Genomic DNA, 18147 nt, shown 5'->3' on the forward strand with positions numbered 1-18147 from the left:
TGTTTAATACCTTATAGCACCCTCTTCGATATAGAGGTTTTATTTTTAAGGCATTCCGGAGAGGGAGTATCTGAGCTCGTAGAGGTGAGGACTGAGGATGGGTGTAAGGGTATACCTTTAGCCAAGTAGGGTGTCACCTGACTCAGAACATGGAAGGGGGTTTTAAATGCAGATATATAATGCCATACAGCACCACCTTGGTTTAAGGGGTTTTTATTATTAAGGGCATAAAAGCGGGTCTCTGAGCTCATGTGGGGGGGGGGGTGGGCTAAAGGATATTGATGAAGAGTATATCCAGATAATCGGTGTGACTTAAAAAGGGTCAGGGGTTGAATGCAAAAATATGATGATGATTAGGAGGGTAAATAGCCAAGGGGATATCACGTGACTTCATAATGGGTGGTGGGGGAGGGGCGAATGTCTTGATATAATGCCTTATATAGCTCCTCTTTACTGTAAGGAGATTTTCTTATTTACGGCATAATAGGGTGTCTTTGCTCATGGGGGATAAAAATGATGAAGGATATATAGCTCACGAGGTGTCACGCTACTTGATTATGTGCGGGGGGGGGGGGGCAAATGAGGATAAAGACCCCTTTGGCTTCAATGGATTTTATTTATTATAGTTACTATAAATTGCAGAATTAATATTACTGGTAAGGATATTCAACGGGAACCAGGCCTTTAAAAGAGTATAACGCATGTACTATACATTGAAACTGTTATATTTGTTTCTTATATTTGTTATCAATAAAAGATGGTATACTAATAACTGAAATTCATTCGTTTGCTTTCATCTCGTCTCTTTTATTTTCCTTTATTCAATTTGACAGATTACTATCTGGCACTTCAAAATTCGCGCAGTTTGTCCCCACGACATCATGGTCAGTCTTACAAAATGTTGCCGAGTAGTTCAAAACATCTTTACGTCCTTTTCACCCCGTTGAAATTAGAAGGAGCACGCAATAAGGATCAATACCCTACGTTACCATCTTCGAATTGCAACACAACAATGATGCCATAATGATGATTCGAGGATCCTCTTACAATGGATATTAGATTGTGGATTGAAGAGTTTCCTAATTGAATTATAATTCTAGTTCACTCACAGGACACACAGTAAAAACCTAGGGCAATGTGATTTTATAATTGGCATGTCTATATTTATATTGAAGTATTTATCATGGGGAGATGTTCCTTTTTCTGAATGTCATAATGCTGAAAATGAAATAAGATTCGTTATTCTGGAAATGGAAAAAGCGTTATTTCCAACATTTGTGGCGTTATTCCGAAGGTTCGTTAGTCCGAAAATAAAATACATGTCGTTATTCTAAAGGTCCGATATTCCAAAAATAAACTTAAGGCTCGTTATTCCTTGGGTTCATTTGTCAGAAATTCAAATAAGACGACTGATTTACTCTGTGCCATTTCCGGAATCAAACTTTCGGAATAATGCCGCGAACGACCCCTTCTTCATTTACGAACTAATGAACATCCAGGTATACCAAATTTGAGTGTTATGGAATAACAAACCTTATTTTATTTTCCAACTTAGCCTCTTCTTATGTTCTATATAATTATTTATATCTAATTTATGCACCCATGCACTTTTCTGAAACTGAAAAATGTGCCGGTTATTTTTTTCTTTTTGTCGCCAAAAATGAGAGGCGGGTGGCAATAAAAAGAAGGGGGGGGGGTGACCGATTCGCCCCCCTTGATCCACTACTGCTATGAACAAAATATATATATCTACATCTCTTATTTCAATTCGTCATTTCCATATTGTATCTCAAATATTATGAATTCCATCCCATAATTTGTCTATAGATCTATCCCTTTTTATTTGTACATTTCTTCTGACTTCTTCACTTCTTGACTTTATCATTATCATGTCTTCTTTCAAGGGACAGATAATCTCTAGTTGGTATTTTGACATTGGAACTACAGGTGCATTACCTGTATGATACGCTACAAATTGCTTATTGAGCTTCTTCAGATACATTTACTAATACATGCCTAACTACTCCAAAATAATGAGACTATTCTTTTACCGTTCAAAATAAAGAAAAATAAAGTTACATGTATATTAAAATCGGAATTTTGAGGTTAGCATAACATATATTACGTACTTTAAGCGATGGATATAATCAATGCGGATTATCGAACCGTTTATGCTTCAAAACTAGCATGTGTGTGCGTTCTTGAAAAAGCTAATTAAAATCGATGTGTTACACTGAACGATTTATGATACAAAATTAAGTTCACCCTCTACGAAGGTGAAAGAAGTTTTGGAAAATAACAGACATCGTGTTTTGTTCTCGGTTATTAATTCGGACTATTTTCAAGGGGCAGGGGCGGCGGAACAGTGAGACTGGGGGCACGTAGCCCCAATCCCCTTTACTTTATTCATATATTTTTTAGCGGACTTCTGGTCGCCGAAGGGGAGTCGTGACCCCCCACCATTTTTCTGGCCTGCATTAACATCAAACTCTTAGTGAATGTATACATTCTGAAAATCTGTGATAGCAAGCGCCCCCAGCTTTTTATTTTTAATTACTTTGCGCACTGTCCATAATACTGAAAAATATTAAGTATAAAATACTTTTGTAAGCAGATGAGTTTTCGAAAATAAAAAGCTAATTCATTTATCGAAGGTATCAAACACTGTGGCCCGAATTCAAAAAGGTGGTTTCGTTTGAGACCGTGGTTTTCACAAACCGTGGGTTTTATAAACCATGGTTTTTCAAAAAGCATGGTTTCTAAAACTTGCGATTCACAAACAATGGTTTCTAAAACCCACGGTTTCAACAGTGGTCTCAAATGAAACCATGGTTTCAACAGTGGACTCAAATGAAACCATGGTTTCAACCGTGGGTTTTACCTAAAAACCAGGGATTTCCCCTTTTTTAGCGTGTACTGAGCATGCTCAGTTCATTTAAAACTTACATTCTACAGCTAGCACTAGCAATACGGTCTGATTCTTCACTAACTACAATTTTTTTTCGTTGAAATATAAAACATTGAAAAAAGGTGTAATTTTATTCGCTTCTAGCTAGTATCTCCAACTCCAATCTATGAAGGGAAAGGCCCACGGAATGAAGAAGCAAATTATCGCCCAATATCTGTCCTTAGTCATATCTCTAAAATAATAGAAAAGGAAATTCAAGAGCAACTGCTCCGATATCTCCTTAAACACAATCTTATCAATACTGAACAGTACGCGTTCCTACCACACCACTCAACGACTACGTGTCTCCACAGAGTCATTGGTGAATTTATTGATGCATTTAATGAAAAAGAAAAAATAGGAGCATGTTTTTTAGATATATCGAAATGTTTCGATTGTGTAGACCATGAGATTCTACTATTTAAGATGCAACAATATGGTATAGTAGGAAATATGCTTAAGTGGTTCACATGTTACCTTAAAAACAGACATCAGGTTGTTTTTTCACAAGGAAAGCTTTCTGCCAAGAAAGAACTTTCTGTAGGGGTACCTCAAGGGGGAGTTCTTGCTCCCACGCTCTTTTTGCTGTTTATAAATAATTTTTAAATAATTTACACTGGCTCCCTATTAAACAACGTATTAATTTTAAGTTACTTCTCTTTGTATACAAATCTCTCTATAACCTAGCCCCAAAATACTTGTCTGATTGTTTAGAAATTTATGTCCCAGGTAGAAAAACTAGATCCTCTGAAGACCCACTTAAATTAACATATCCAACAAAAAGAAAACAGACCGGAGATAGAACATTCACCGTTGCATCCTCAATGGAATGGAACAAACTCCCTCTCACAATAAGACAATCCCCAACAATTGAGTCCTTCAAGAAATCCCTTAAAACCCTTTTGTTCTAGGCAACTGCCTTCATTTAATATGTCATTCTGATTTTTGTTTGTATAAATAAGTTAAATGAAATTGTGAGCGCTTTGGGCAATGTGGGAAAAGCGCGTTATAAATGTTGAGTATTATTATTATTATTATTATTATATCACAATCAATTAAGTCTGGTGTTATAGCAATTCATGCTGATGATGTTATTATATTTGAGACTGGTAAAGATGTTGAGACAATTACTTCAAAATTGCAATCAAATATGGATTCCCTTAATGACTGGTATAAACTTAATCATTTAAAGATAAATATCGACAAAAAAAATTTATGTTTTTAAAAACACGCTCCCATGATGTAATGAAAATATTTATTGATAGGACTGAAATTGAACAAGTTAAGTCAATTCGTCATTTAGGGGTTTTAATACGTGAAAATCTTAAATGGGACATTCACGTCAATAACTTATGCAAATCCATTGGATTCAAGATCCGTTCCCTTGGACAATTAAGAAAGTCCTTCATTATTAAACACCCTTTATAAATTAACAATACAACCTTGCATCGATTATGGACTACCTATTTGGGGAAATACTACTGATAAAAACAAAAGCAAAATTTATAGATTGCAAAAAAGAGCCGCACGTTACATAACTGGAAACTTTGATCAAAATATTTCTCTTAAAACACTTGTAAAAAACCTTTCCTGGACTAATATGGATGAGCGAAAAGAACACTTTCTTGCCACACAAATGTTTAAATGTATACAAGGATTAGCCCCTCCCCAACTTTGTAATGACATTGAAATGGTCTGTGACCGACATAATTACCATACAAGAAATAATGATAGCCTTAACGTAGTTGCACCTATTGTTCGCCTTTCAATTTTCAAACAAGCTTTCAGATTTCCGGTGCCAAACGATGAAACGACATACCCCATAATATTCAAAATGCACAAACTATCGAAACATTTAAATTGATTTATAAGAAGTTTTATTTCAATAATTAATATTATATGCTTCTTGTCCCATTTTACTTTATTTTTCTCTTTTGATTGTGTTAATGATTTGGGATATCAAATATGTTGGAACGAATGATTTTTATGTAATATAATTCTTAGCAAATAAACTTTCATTACTTAACTTGGCGATATTTATTTTGTAAAATTGTATACTTAAGTCTAGTATGATATCCTCAATGATAACTATATTCTTAATTTCTTTCATAAATTTTGTTGATTTTTGTATTTACTATGTCAATGATATCATGCATCTTAATTTATATTTCACAGTTATTGTATTGTCTACAGGATATTTTTCCCATTTCATCAAAAAAAAAAAAATTAATACATGGATTTGGTCCACTGATTCTATTGTTCTCTGGCTGAGGCAGGTAGTGGTGAGTCAGGGAATTGTGACTGGTAGTGTATTTTATCTTTGAACAATTTTGTATTAGTGATAATTCTGATTTTAAATGTTATTGAATTCCCTCATTACTGTACAGAACCCAAGTTACTCTTTTATCTATTATGTATATATTGTTTTTTTATGTTAACAGGACCAGGCTGAAAAACAGTCAATCTGAGCCTGTTATCCTGTATAAAGATATTTTAATAAATAAAAAAATAGAATAAAATCTCGAATTCCCAGGTACAGCTAGGCGCGTGCGTGTATAATAGCTAGCTGCTGTACTTTATTGGTGCTGGACTCGGACCCCGCTCAACAACTGCTTTATTTTGTGATCATAATTTATTTTTCTCACTTTTTTCGCAGAAGATAGACTTTCTTGTATTCCCTTGACTCAATTTCTTCATATATGGAGTAAAATTCAGTGTAGATGCACGATTTTTTGAGGTTTTTCACCTTTTCTGTCTGATCGTGAGTAGCGAAAACGGGAGCGAAAAACGGATGAATGATTCGGTGCTTTTCATCGCGATACTACGTAGCTCGGCCCCCGTAGCTGCCGTCGCGCTTCAGCCCCGAATATCCCCGACGGAAGTTGGTATGTACAGTCAAAGAGCTTGGCTAAGACCTGAGTGAAGCTTGACATCGTAGGCTCTGCCCTTCTATTTTTTTAAGTAAATATTTTTATAGATATTTCTTTTCCATGGTGTATAGCTTAGTTTTAAGTAGTAATAGGCTTCAATTTATTTGACTTTGTCAAGTTTGTGTCGTGAATGTTCGATTCAGGCTAAGTCAGTAGTACACAGGGGCTGCAGGGGGGGGGGGGGCGTTTTGCCCCAGCCCCAAAAATGATTGTGGTGATAGGCTGTGTCAGCATGCTGGGCTGAAAGAAGCGATCAATAAAAAAAGGGGGCTTAGCATTATTTTAGCAGAATTTAAAATAACTTGGACAAAATGATCTAATATCGCCCCTTTCAATTTTTTCCCCCGATTTATTTTCTTTAAGTTTTCTTGCAGCTTACTATGAATAATATGTTGCTTTTTATATTAATTTTTCCCTGGTGTACAGCTTAGAATGAGTTATATGCTTATTACGTGACTGTTACTTTGAGTATAAAGTGAAATATACATGGGGGCCGGCTTGAGATGATATCACCCCGGCCCCCAAAATGTTAAAAACCATGGCCCTACGCAGCAGTTGCCCCCCCCCCCTGGAATTTTTGAAAATTTAATTTTACTGAAAATTTTTATATCCGCTGAAAGTGTGCATGAAAACATTCAGTTTCACTTTCAAAAATTCAAATATTAAGAATACAGTGTTTACTATGTGATTATTCAACTTTATATGGCAAATAATAAAACCCACTTTACAGAGAGATATTTTAGAAGAAATATTTTGACTGTTGATTTATATCTTGTGCATATGCATTTTCCTGAGACGAATGGAGATGATGAGAAAAATGGAGATGTTGCGAAAGTGAACTGTTGAGAGGGATGGAAATGATGAGAGGAATAGAGATGATGAGGGTGATGGAGATAATGGGAGGGATGGAGGTGATTGAGACGAGGAATGGAGGGGATCTGAGGATGGAGATGAGAGATGAAAGGGTAGAGTGATGGATATTGAGTGGAGGGATGGAGATAGTGAGGAGGAAGGGGAGATGATTAGAGGAGGGATGTAGATGAGAGGGATATAGATAGATGAGAGGAGTGATGGAGATAAAAGGCGGATGGAGATGAAAGGGGATGATAATTACTATCGTCATCAACATCATTGCCATTATCAACACTAACATCACCATTGCTATCATCTTTATCGTCATTACCAACCTCATCATCATCATCACCACCAACATCGATACCTTAACATATACGACCACCACCATCATCACCACCATCAAACTCGTAACCGCCAACTTCATCATCAACATCCTCGTCACCACCATATTTATCTTAATCATCTTCATGATTATTTCATAAAATCATTAAAAAAGGGAAAAGACTTCTCTTCTAGTATCTTTCTGTATATCTTTAATTTGCATGATACCACCTTGCACCTTGGAAATTCACACCAGGAAATTCGATAAAAATATAACACTGAAAATCTAATACTCAATTGGCATTTTGAAAACATATTGTAAAATTACAAATATTTGTGAAATAGATAAATACTTATTCCAAGTTTTGATATATTGCCACATCATTCTTGTATTACAATACAATAATGGCCCAAATAAAATAAATATTAGTGTTAATTATTAGCTGGTGTTTTTCTGATTGCCCGAGTCGAGCTCTACTTGTTAGGCTACCTGGTTTCCCCAACTAGGCTACATGTTATCCTTTGGGGTCAGTTGAAATTATATTTTTTCCAAGAGAATGTATTAATTGCCCTTTTAATTTGTTTCATCCATGCCCCCTAAATGTGCATGTGCCATACCAAGCTAGTGTTTTCCTAGTTCCCCGAGATGAGCTTTACTCATAAGGCTACCTGGTTGCCCCAGCTAGGCTGTTGCCCTGGGGACACATGAAAAGAATACATTTTAACAAAAAACAAGGTAAACCATGAGTCTTGTGTGATATTACGATCAATAAACTATGCAATATGATCTTTTGACCTTATCATTCTCTTGGACGTACGTTTGATTGATTGATTGATTTTATTTGTCAGGTAACTATGAACAAGTACAATAAAATATGAACAGAAGTGTAAACCTTGACAGGATTGCCCATGAAAGCCGAGATGGCTTATTTCCAATGGGGTCCTTACATCAGTAATTGAATACAATGTACATCTATGAAAAAACACCTATAGAAATCTACAAACTACATCAATTAAGTCTAGCCCACTAAATTAACACGATGAACTGTAAAACTTAATATATAAAAAGACAAAAACAAATAAGTTTGTCATGAAAAACATTTACGCAGTCAACAAAATATGATTAAAATAATTGTAAACAGGTTGAGTAAACGATCATTACTTTTAAGTTACATATGAGAATTATACTAATAATCAGTTTTTGAGTAGCGCTAAATGCATCGTAACTAATACAAGATTCATGAATCGTAAAACCTAAGATATGAAAAAGTACGAATAAGTTAGACATCAAACTTTCACGCAAACAACAAAAGATGATGAAACAATGTAAAACAAGTTGATTAAATAAATCATAACTAAATAGTTGACTACACGATACACATGAAATTAGAAAGAATATTTAACATTACAGAGTGGGGACATTTTTTAAGTGTTGTTTCAATACTCTTTTAAATTGTGTGAAAGTCTTAACCGATTTAACATGATTAGGGAGGGAATTCCAAAAATGTATACCTTTATAATAAAATGTGTTGCCAATTTGACCTTTTCTCATAGGTACCATAAAGTTAAACAGGCTATTTCTTGTTTCATGCCCGTGAATATTAGATGACCGTGTAAAATCTTTTGATATGTAATGATATTCGTTTGAATAGAAAATTTTATGAACATGGTGAAGTATAAGTTGTTGCGACGTGTGGTATCTAATAACCAATGATTATCTTTACCAAGTGTAAACACAACTAATGCAAGAACAAAGAAATGAGAGCGATTTGAATTGATGACCCTTGACCTAATCATCCTCATGGACACAAATGCATATTTTGGGGCATGCAATAAACTTTCTGTGAGCTATCAAAGTTCTAATCATTTGAAAAAAATACAATTTAAAATATGTGAGAATATTTCACATAAAAAAGTTAATGAGGAATTTACATTTGATGCTTCTAGATTACATAGTGTTTTTTTTAAGGACTGTTTAAATCTAAAAATTATTGAAGACACATGTAGTCTGTGAAATAAACTAAATCTGATAAAATTAATTGATTAATTTCAAATACTTAAAAAAAAAAAGATTACATGATTTTCCTTTGTATTCATGTGAAATTCTTAGTAATCATGCGCTATTTCAACCCTACAACCGCCGGGGGGGGGGGGTGGGGGTTGAACCACCCCCCCCCCCCACCCTCGACATTTTCCACAACCATTCCGCTGTGTGAAATTCTACGACCGTGCCGCTCGCCAACATTTTACTTTGAAGTCTTGCACATCTTTTGAGACCAAATTTACGATGCCTGGGTATGCAGTCGGAAAATTACTCAACTTTAAATAAGTGCATGTCAGACCCAAAATTGCACCAAAACGTGATTTTGTGTACAAAGTCAATGTTAAGTTTTCTCATATTCTTCATAAAGAAAAACAAAAGGTTGAAAAACAAAGATATACATAAGAAATTCATAAAACAATAAAATACATACTAAATTCATTTTCAAACTAGGATTTTTTTCATTTTTGATTGTTAGCAATGGTATAAAAGCATGACTTTGCATAAATTAGCATAATTAATTCATATAAAAGATCTGACGATTTCGGAAAAATTAACCATACAGCATTGCACATTACACCCCCACTATTATCATACCAATTTTCAAGGCATTTATGTGATCATTGGCCGAGATCTCAAGGTAGGTTGATTCAACCCCCTCCCCCCCCCCCCCCCCAGTGAAAAAGTGTTAAAAAGAAAAGACACAAATAAATAATGAAATTTTCACTTGTACATTACAAAAAATACCTGTTCTAGAGCAAGTCCACTGTACAACAACAAGTTAATTTGAATGGATAGAGAAAAATAAAACGGGCATGACACTGAACATGTTGAAAACATCAAAATAGGATGTAAAATAAGAAAGTAATGACATATCTCAAAGAATCACATAAATCACTTATATGCACAAAACAGGTGATATGCAAACAAGTCTATGATGTCACACACTCACTCTTTCTTTTGTATATCAATATACGAAATATATTACAATACTTGACTTTTTACAGAATTCACAATTACAATAAAACTCTTCATCGAATTGAGTATAGGTTGCCAGAATGGCTTTTTACAAAAGTTTCAGGGGGAAATCAAACCATACACTTGTATTTTATACACATTATGAGGGGGAAAAAAATCATATTTCATGAAAAATTTTACGAAACAGTGAGTGGAGACTGTCATGACTCATTTGCACACTGACCAGGATGTGTATTTGTGAAAATAAGCGAAACTTCAAAATGTCAGAACCTCCTCATTTTGCATCAAATTTTGATGAAATTTTCGTGTTATGCTCATTGGAATTTTTCTTTATTATATCAAAGAAACTTTTGTTTGGGTGGACTTGGCCTTCAAGAAAGTACAAAGCTTGTTTCCCTCCAGGAATTCCTATTATCTTTAACTCTTTAACTCTTTAAGAGCAATTGGCAGCTATAGTTGCCCATAGCCGTCTAGTGCCATTGGCAGCTATAAATGCCCAAGTACCTTTTTTTTTTTTTGCCAATTTTACAGCCAGAAAATCAACACCATATTCTGTGTTTTTTATGTTGTTATATGGGCAAGGAATTCACAATTAATTTTGTCATATAAAAAATAATGGTTTACATATAAATTTTTTTAATAAAATTGTATTTTTGCATCAGTATTTTGAAGAGTTGATTTCGGATATTGCCGCGATCTGAATCAAGATTTCCCCTATAGACACGTGTGATATAATGGTTGTGTGTAGCAATACACGTATTTCTATGGGCAGAGCAAAGGAAAGTGTGCGAAGGCATTCAGCTCGGAATTGACCAATGACAGAGCGGTACGATGTCTCTCACCCAATGCAACTCGCCCATGCGCTATTGTTTTATGAATATTCATGAGCTATCTATCGGGTCTTTTGCAGGCCGGTATGGTGGTATTCTTGTGTCAAGGCTTTTTTCTGCCTGCAAATGTGCACGGTTTGGGGGGGGGATTTTCTGGGGGGAGGGGGGGGGGGACGGGGAAAGGTCTTATCCTTTTAGTTTTTTTTTGCATTCTCACAAAATTGTTCTCGTTATAAATATTTGAGTAAAGAAGGCTGTCATTTCCAACTCTCGTCGCACTGCAATCATCACACTCATTATTTATTTATTCATTTATTGTTATTATTATCATTATTAGTATTACTATTATCGTAATCATTATTATCATCATTGTTATTGTTCTTATTAGTTTTATTATCATTATTCTTCTCCTTCACCTTCTTCGTATTATTATTAATGTAATTGCCATCAGAATCCTCATCATCATCATTATGATTATTATTAAAAAATTATTGTAATCATATCAATTGCATTCCTTCTGCCTCCAAACTCTCTCTTCATAAACTTAAGATCAGGTAAATGACGGTTCATATTCGTTTGTATTTTTATAGCCAAAACCATTATATAAAAAAAGAATGATTGACATTTTTATGCTTATCAATAAAATATTCAAACTTCTCACAAAAATATGAATCGTTCAAGATTCTCCTCGAATAAAATAGGAAGAAGCAAAAAAAAATAAATGTGATAATTAAAACGCTGATAATACCGCTTTATTCGTCTCAAGATTTTTTTTTCAAGGTGGATGTTTTTCCTTTGCTAAATCGAACCATTGGTCAAAGAAAATATAAACGGAGTATATACAGGAATATCAGATGTTTTGAGGAAAAGAGAGAAAGGGATAAATTAACAAAACCGATCAGACCAACCTGTTAGTTGCTGCATCATTGACGTCACTATCAAGGGTATTTTAAAACGACTTTAGAGAGTAGAAATAAAAATGATAACGACGATAATGGGTTGAATATTACATTTCTTTATACTACGTTTATTATTGTACATTATGTTATCTGAACAAATTATTTTTTTTACCACGGATAGTGCTACGAGCTGGGGAGGCCCTGGGCGGATGCAGGATTTTCTGTAGGGGGGGGGGAATTTTTTTTCTTTACCTGGGTCACCCATAAAAAAGCAAAATGTGAAAAGAAATAAATACCGGAACAAAAGTCAAATCAAAAGACGCGCGTGAGCCCCGATTTATATGAACATCCTGTGCTAAATTAGTTTTACTCTCCTAGATAATAGGTCAGGAGGGAACACGGATTGCTCGTGAAAGAGAGTCTGGGCATCTATTGTTTATGACTTGGTGGCATGAACAAAATAATGTTGTCGCGTTGAATGTTAACATGTGGCTACTTTGGTCAGACCAGTAATACAGAACAAATAGGCCTATTTTCTTTTTAAAAATTTGTATTTTTTTGTTTGTAGCTGATCTGCATTTCCTCTTCTTTGATTCACGAAAAATAATTTATTTTTTCTTACTCCTGTGCACTTTGCCAGATTTTGTGGGATTTTATATCCCAAACTTGTACGTATTGAATCTGTCCGACCCCTCTTTATCTATATCTCAATATATCATCTTTAGTTCTTTTATGTTTTGTCTCCTTCTGGCTGGCAATGACTTTGTTTGTTACACTACGAATAAAAAAAAATTACAGAGTCTTATTTTGAAGACTACATGAATGAAAGGGTACAGTTGGCCGCACTTTGAAGATACATGGCTCTAATATATTATTGAGTGTGTTTGCGTGGGGATCGCAGCTGTGCTGTGATTGGTCACTTGATCGACGACAATGCCCTTTTTTGGAACAGGTCGTAATCAATAGCGTGTGTATATATACTCTCTCGTACTTCAGAGGAAATAACTTGAATAGCAAAATAGTATTTTATTCAAAAGAGCATTATTTTTCGTTATTTCTGTTTGTTCAATTTCATCAATAGATATGTCATTTGAAAGGGTAAACATTGAACTTTCATTTTGTCTTCTTAATTTCTTGGTATCGTTACAATTCCTCACGTTATTTACTCTTTGAAATGTTCATGAAATCATAATTTTCTAGGTTTTACTTAAAAAAAAAACGATTAAAAATATTACATCTTTTCTCCATTTTTCAAACGCGAATATGAAAGATAATAACACGACCATAAAGCCCATGAACCATGCATCATTTCATGTGTAGAAGGTTTCATTATACAATGTACGGGTACAGAATTATGACCGTTTTAAAATCAGTCGCTGCTCACGTTTCGGTCAATTTAGTCAATTGCTGACTGATATTTTGTTATTAACAGTGACTTTTTGTGTATTTCATTTCATTTCCCGGTGTCTGGAGCAGAAATGCCACATTTTTTTCAAAAGGTTGATAAAAACTTCATCTTTCTAACCAAACCATACTTGGGCTTTAAGTTATCAATGAAGATGCCCAGAAACTTTGCATACATTGCTTACAAGAAAGAGGTATAAAGCAGTTTGTTTTATTTCCTGGTCAAAAAAACAATCCACGGTTCATGATGCTTTACATTCCAGTATTAAGCCGCGAAGTTTGTAGAGGACGTAACTTGCGCGAGATATTTAAAAGGGAGATAAAACGTGGGATGTGCAGTTTAGTTATATAATTCCTAATAACATCTGCTGTGTTTTTCAGATCACGCAATTGCAACGCGCATGCGCTATCCGAATTTTTCCTGTATAAGGGACCGTGTGCAAAATAATTCAAAATAAACGGGGGAATGAAACATTCATGAATTGTGTAAACAAAGACGAATACTACTACTTCTACAACAACTTCTACCAGGCGCGGATCCATGGGGGGGGGGGGCGAGGGGGCCTTGCCCCCCCCCCCCCCTTGGCAAAAGAAAAGAAGAGGGACAGAAATAGAAAAAAGAGGGGAAGAGGGAAAAGGAAAAGGAGAAAAAAGAGAGAGGAAGGAAGAAAGAAGAAAAGAGAGAGAAAGAGGAAACGAGAGAGGAAGAGGGGGAAGGAAGAAGAGGAGAAAAAAGAGAGAGGAAAGGAGGAAAGAAAAGAAGAAAAAGGGAAGAGGGGGAAGGAAGGGAAGGAAAATGGAGAGGAAAAGGGGAAAGAAAGAGAAGGAAAAAGAGAGGGAAAGGAAAAGGAGAAAAAAGAGGAAGAGAAGAAAAGAAAAGGAGAGAGAGGAAAGAAGGAAGAAAAAAGAGAGGGGAAATAAAAGAAGAAAAAAGAAGAGGGGAAATAAAGAAGTAAAAAAGGAGAAGAAGAGGGGAAAGAAAGAGAAAAAAGAGGAAGAGCAGGAAAGAAAATGATGTTCGAACCAAAAGGGCGCGGAAATGATGTTCGAATTGGGGGCCGAATTGATGTTCAAACGGGGGGGGGGGCGAATTGCTGTTCGACGTAGGGGCGCCAAATTGATGTTCGAACTAGGGGGGGGGGCGCCAAATTGATGTTCGAACTAGGGGGGGGGGGCGCCAAATTGATACTCGAGCTAGGGGGGGGGGCGAAATAATATTCCAACTAGGGGCGCCAAATTGATGTTTGACCTACATGTAGGGGCGCCGAATTGATATTCGAACTAGGAGGGCGCCGAAATGATGTTTGAAGGGATGTTAAAATGATGTTCGAACTGGGGGCGCCAGATTGATACTCGAACTAGGGGGGGGGGGGGGAAGGGGGACGATTCGATGTTGGAACTAGGGGGGCGCCAAATTGATACTCGAACTAGGAGGGCTCAGAATTGATGTTGGAACTAGGGGGCGCCAAATTGATAATCGAACTATGGGGCGCCAAATTGATGTCGGACCTACATGTAGGGGCGCCGAATTGATATTCGAGCGCCGAAATGATGTTCGCAGGGATGTTAAAAAGATGTTCGAGCTGGGGGCGCCAAATTGATACTCGAACGGGGGGGGGGCGAATCGATGTTCGAGCTAGGGGGGCGCCAAACTGATACTCAAACTAGGGGGCGCCGAATTGATGTTCGAACTAGGGGGGCGCCAAATTGATACTCGAGCTGAGGGGTGGGGGCGAAATGATATTCGAACTATGGAAGCCAAATTGAGTTCGAAGGGATGCCAAAATGATGTTCGAACTGGGGGCCGAATTGATGTTCGAATGGGGGGGGGGGGCGAATTGATGATCGACCTACATGTAGGGGCGCCGAATTGATTCTCGAACTAGGGGGGGGGGGCGCCGAATTGATGTTCGAAGTAGGGGCACCACATTGATGTTTGAACTAGGGGGCGCCGAATTGATATTCGAACTAGGGGCGCCAATTTGATGTTCCAATTGGGGGCGCCAAAGTGATGTTCGACCTAGGGAGGCCAAATAGATGTTCGGCGTAGGGGAGGGGGGGGGGTTGCACCGAATCGATGTTCGACGTAGGGGCGCAAAATTTATGTTCCACATCGGGGAGCGCCGATTGAATGTTCGAACTAGGGGCGCCAAATTGCTATTCGAACTTGGGGCGCCAAATTGATGTTAGAACTAGGGGGCGCTGAAATTGTGTATGGGTATGGCTTAAAAAGAATGCAACTAGTATAGATTATACAAGTTGCATTCTTTTTAAGCCATATACCTATAATTGCATAGGTTACAAAGCACATGTTAACATCACGTTCAACACCAATAACAAGCAAGCAATGACCCGCCGTGTAGCTAGTTGTAGGTCGGGATAACTTGCGCTCCATAGTTATTTGGAAAGTGGAAATTGATAATAACCGTATCAGACCGCCCCGATCACATTACAAGAATTCGTGTTATTATTTCCGCATTCATACATTCCGTCCCGAAGAGACTTCCGAGAAATTCTCAAAGTTACGAGCATGCGCATTATGGTCTGGAAAGCGGGCAAGGAGCGAATTCAAACTCGCCAGTCTGCAACTCATGGCGCCCAGGCGACCACGCCCAACTACAAAGTTCTCAAGTATCAATCTTCAGGTTGCGAAAATCGAAAAAGAAAAGCGGAGAGGCTAAAGCAAGCTGGCTCCCTAGACAAGTACCTCCATTTAAATTTGAGAGGTAGGAACACATGGTGAAACACGAACATATATCGATTGATAATTTGATGTCTCATTGAGAAGTTAGAATATAGTGAATCCCCAGAAAAAACGAAACCGTAATTCGGTGAAAGTTTTTGCTGCCATAATCATAATTTTTCTTCATGTGATGTATAAATCGAAATATATGATTTCTTTCTGTCATTTAAAGACCATATTAATGGTCATAAAACATGCATGACTGAGTTAGATTAATGGAAATGGTGTTACTAAATTTTCGTTTGCACGAGCAATTTTACGATTTTTCTAGCTTATACTGCTATCTATTCGGAAATCAAAGTTCATAACTGAAACATCAATTTCTTTTTTTTTTCATAATTATGAGACTCTCTTAGTAAAATATGAATGACGCACGGTCGAGAAAAAGTTGCATGAAACATACTTGATTCCCTACCTATTCGAAGATGTTGGAAAAAAAACATTTCAAGGCAAAAAATGTTCAGTTATGCCAAATTGAATATTTGTTTCCTTTGAATCATGGCTCAAATCTCATGACCAGTTGACCACCATAGTCATGAATGTATTTCGACCTTAGTGATGTCAGTATGTTATACATTGAACCATAGGCTATGAGGATAATTGACTGACGGCTACTTTTTTCTTTGGAGGCTAGATCTATTTATTTAGTTCATATGGGGAGCTAAAAAATCGGCCTTATAGCTGAGTTCCAGTGTATTTCATACCCTGCTCTGGGGCCTACTCATACGATAGTTGACATAGACTCTCTGATATTTGACATTTACCAAAAAGAAATATTGGCACATTTTGTGCGCACGTCAACATTTCGTGTGTCACTCTGTGGATTTTGCTTGCCAACCGAATATCACCCCCCCCCCCCCAAAAAAAAAAAAAGAGCCGTTATTTGCCCACAAGGTCAAAACATTTCTATTGATGTATAATTACCATTACCATAACATACAAAATAAAACATGCATAAAAACATTTTGGACTTAATGATTTCACAGATTCAAGTAATCTATTTCTTTAACGGCTTTTGGGGTCATTTTCCAAACGATATTTGATTTGACGTTTTCTTTGTACACTGCAAAATCATGCAGTTTGCAGTCAGCTAGTCGGGTAATTCTTAAAAATTTGTAAAAATTACCATGATTTTATGAATGTGATTTTTTGCAGGGTCAGCAGCCCCCCCCCCCCCTCCACTTTGAAAACCGTTCCGCGGCCCCTGTAGAAACTGATGAACCGGCAGAAAGTTAACTTCATTAATTTTGTACTTTGCAAAGCATGTGAACCAGTTAATGAGGGAACTCTCAATTGGTCTAGGTAAAATACTGATAAATGAGAAGTCCCCAAAGAAAACAGCCAGTCACCGACTGGTGCATATTTCTTTCACAAGCAAACTAAAAATTACTATCCCTACGGGGGGGGGGGCGTCAAGTAGATCTCAAACACTAAAGACAAATTCTTAGCACGCCGTATCAACGGCAGGTAATGTTATTTTTAAGTTAGGCCCCCACAATCCCAAATCAACTAAATTAGATCTACTTCAAGTAGGTTTCCAAAAGTTTCAAAACTCCATAAACTCTACATATTATTTCACATACAACTAAATCTAAATACAAGCTAAAGATCCATTGTATTTCAAGATTATGGTTGATGATTAACATAAACACAACGCCAAATAAATTCAAATTACTCAAGTCATATTATGATATCAAAATAAATATTTACATTTAGCGCATGTTTCCAATTCAAAACACTTTATAATTATATACACTACATGATAGAAAACATCTCAATGTTACTTATACCATCGAACTTGTCAGATACACGGGTGTATTTTTTTTTGTTAGTTGATGGTGGACTGCATGAAAGAAGCAGCCACCATCCCCTTTCACATCTAATAAAATTCGAAGACCGAAAGTAGCGAGATTTTCCGTCAGACGTCTTCTGAAAAGTTCTGTTCCAGTACTCCAGTACGGGTGTATCTGACTATCTGCTAGTTTGTATAATACGACGTACATTTTTTATATTGTATTTTTTAAATTGAATACATCTAATGTGGGATATTAGCTTTAATCTTACACACGCTTTAAAATATCTGATTCTAGTTTTTAATTTTGCTAACAACAAAGGGTTGTTTGCGTTGTTTATTGGTGTGAATCAGGCCGACGAAAATGTGATAATAAATAATTTTAAACTGAGATATCAACAAACGTT

This window comes from Lytechinus pictus, chromosome 13 (assembly GCF_037042905.1).
Source record: "Lytechinus pictus isolate F3 Inbred chromosome 13, Lp3.0, whole genome shotgun sequence".
Taxonomy (NCBI): domain Eukaryota; kingdom Metazoa; phylum Echinodermata; class Echinoidea; order Temnopleuroida; family Toxopneustidae; genus Lytechinus; species Lytechinus pictus.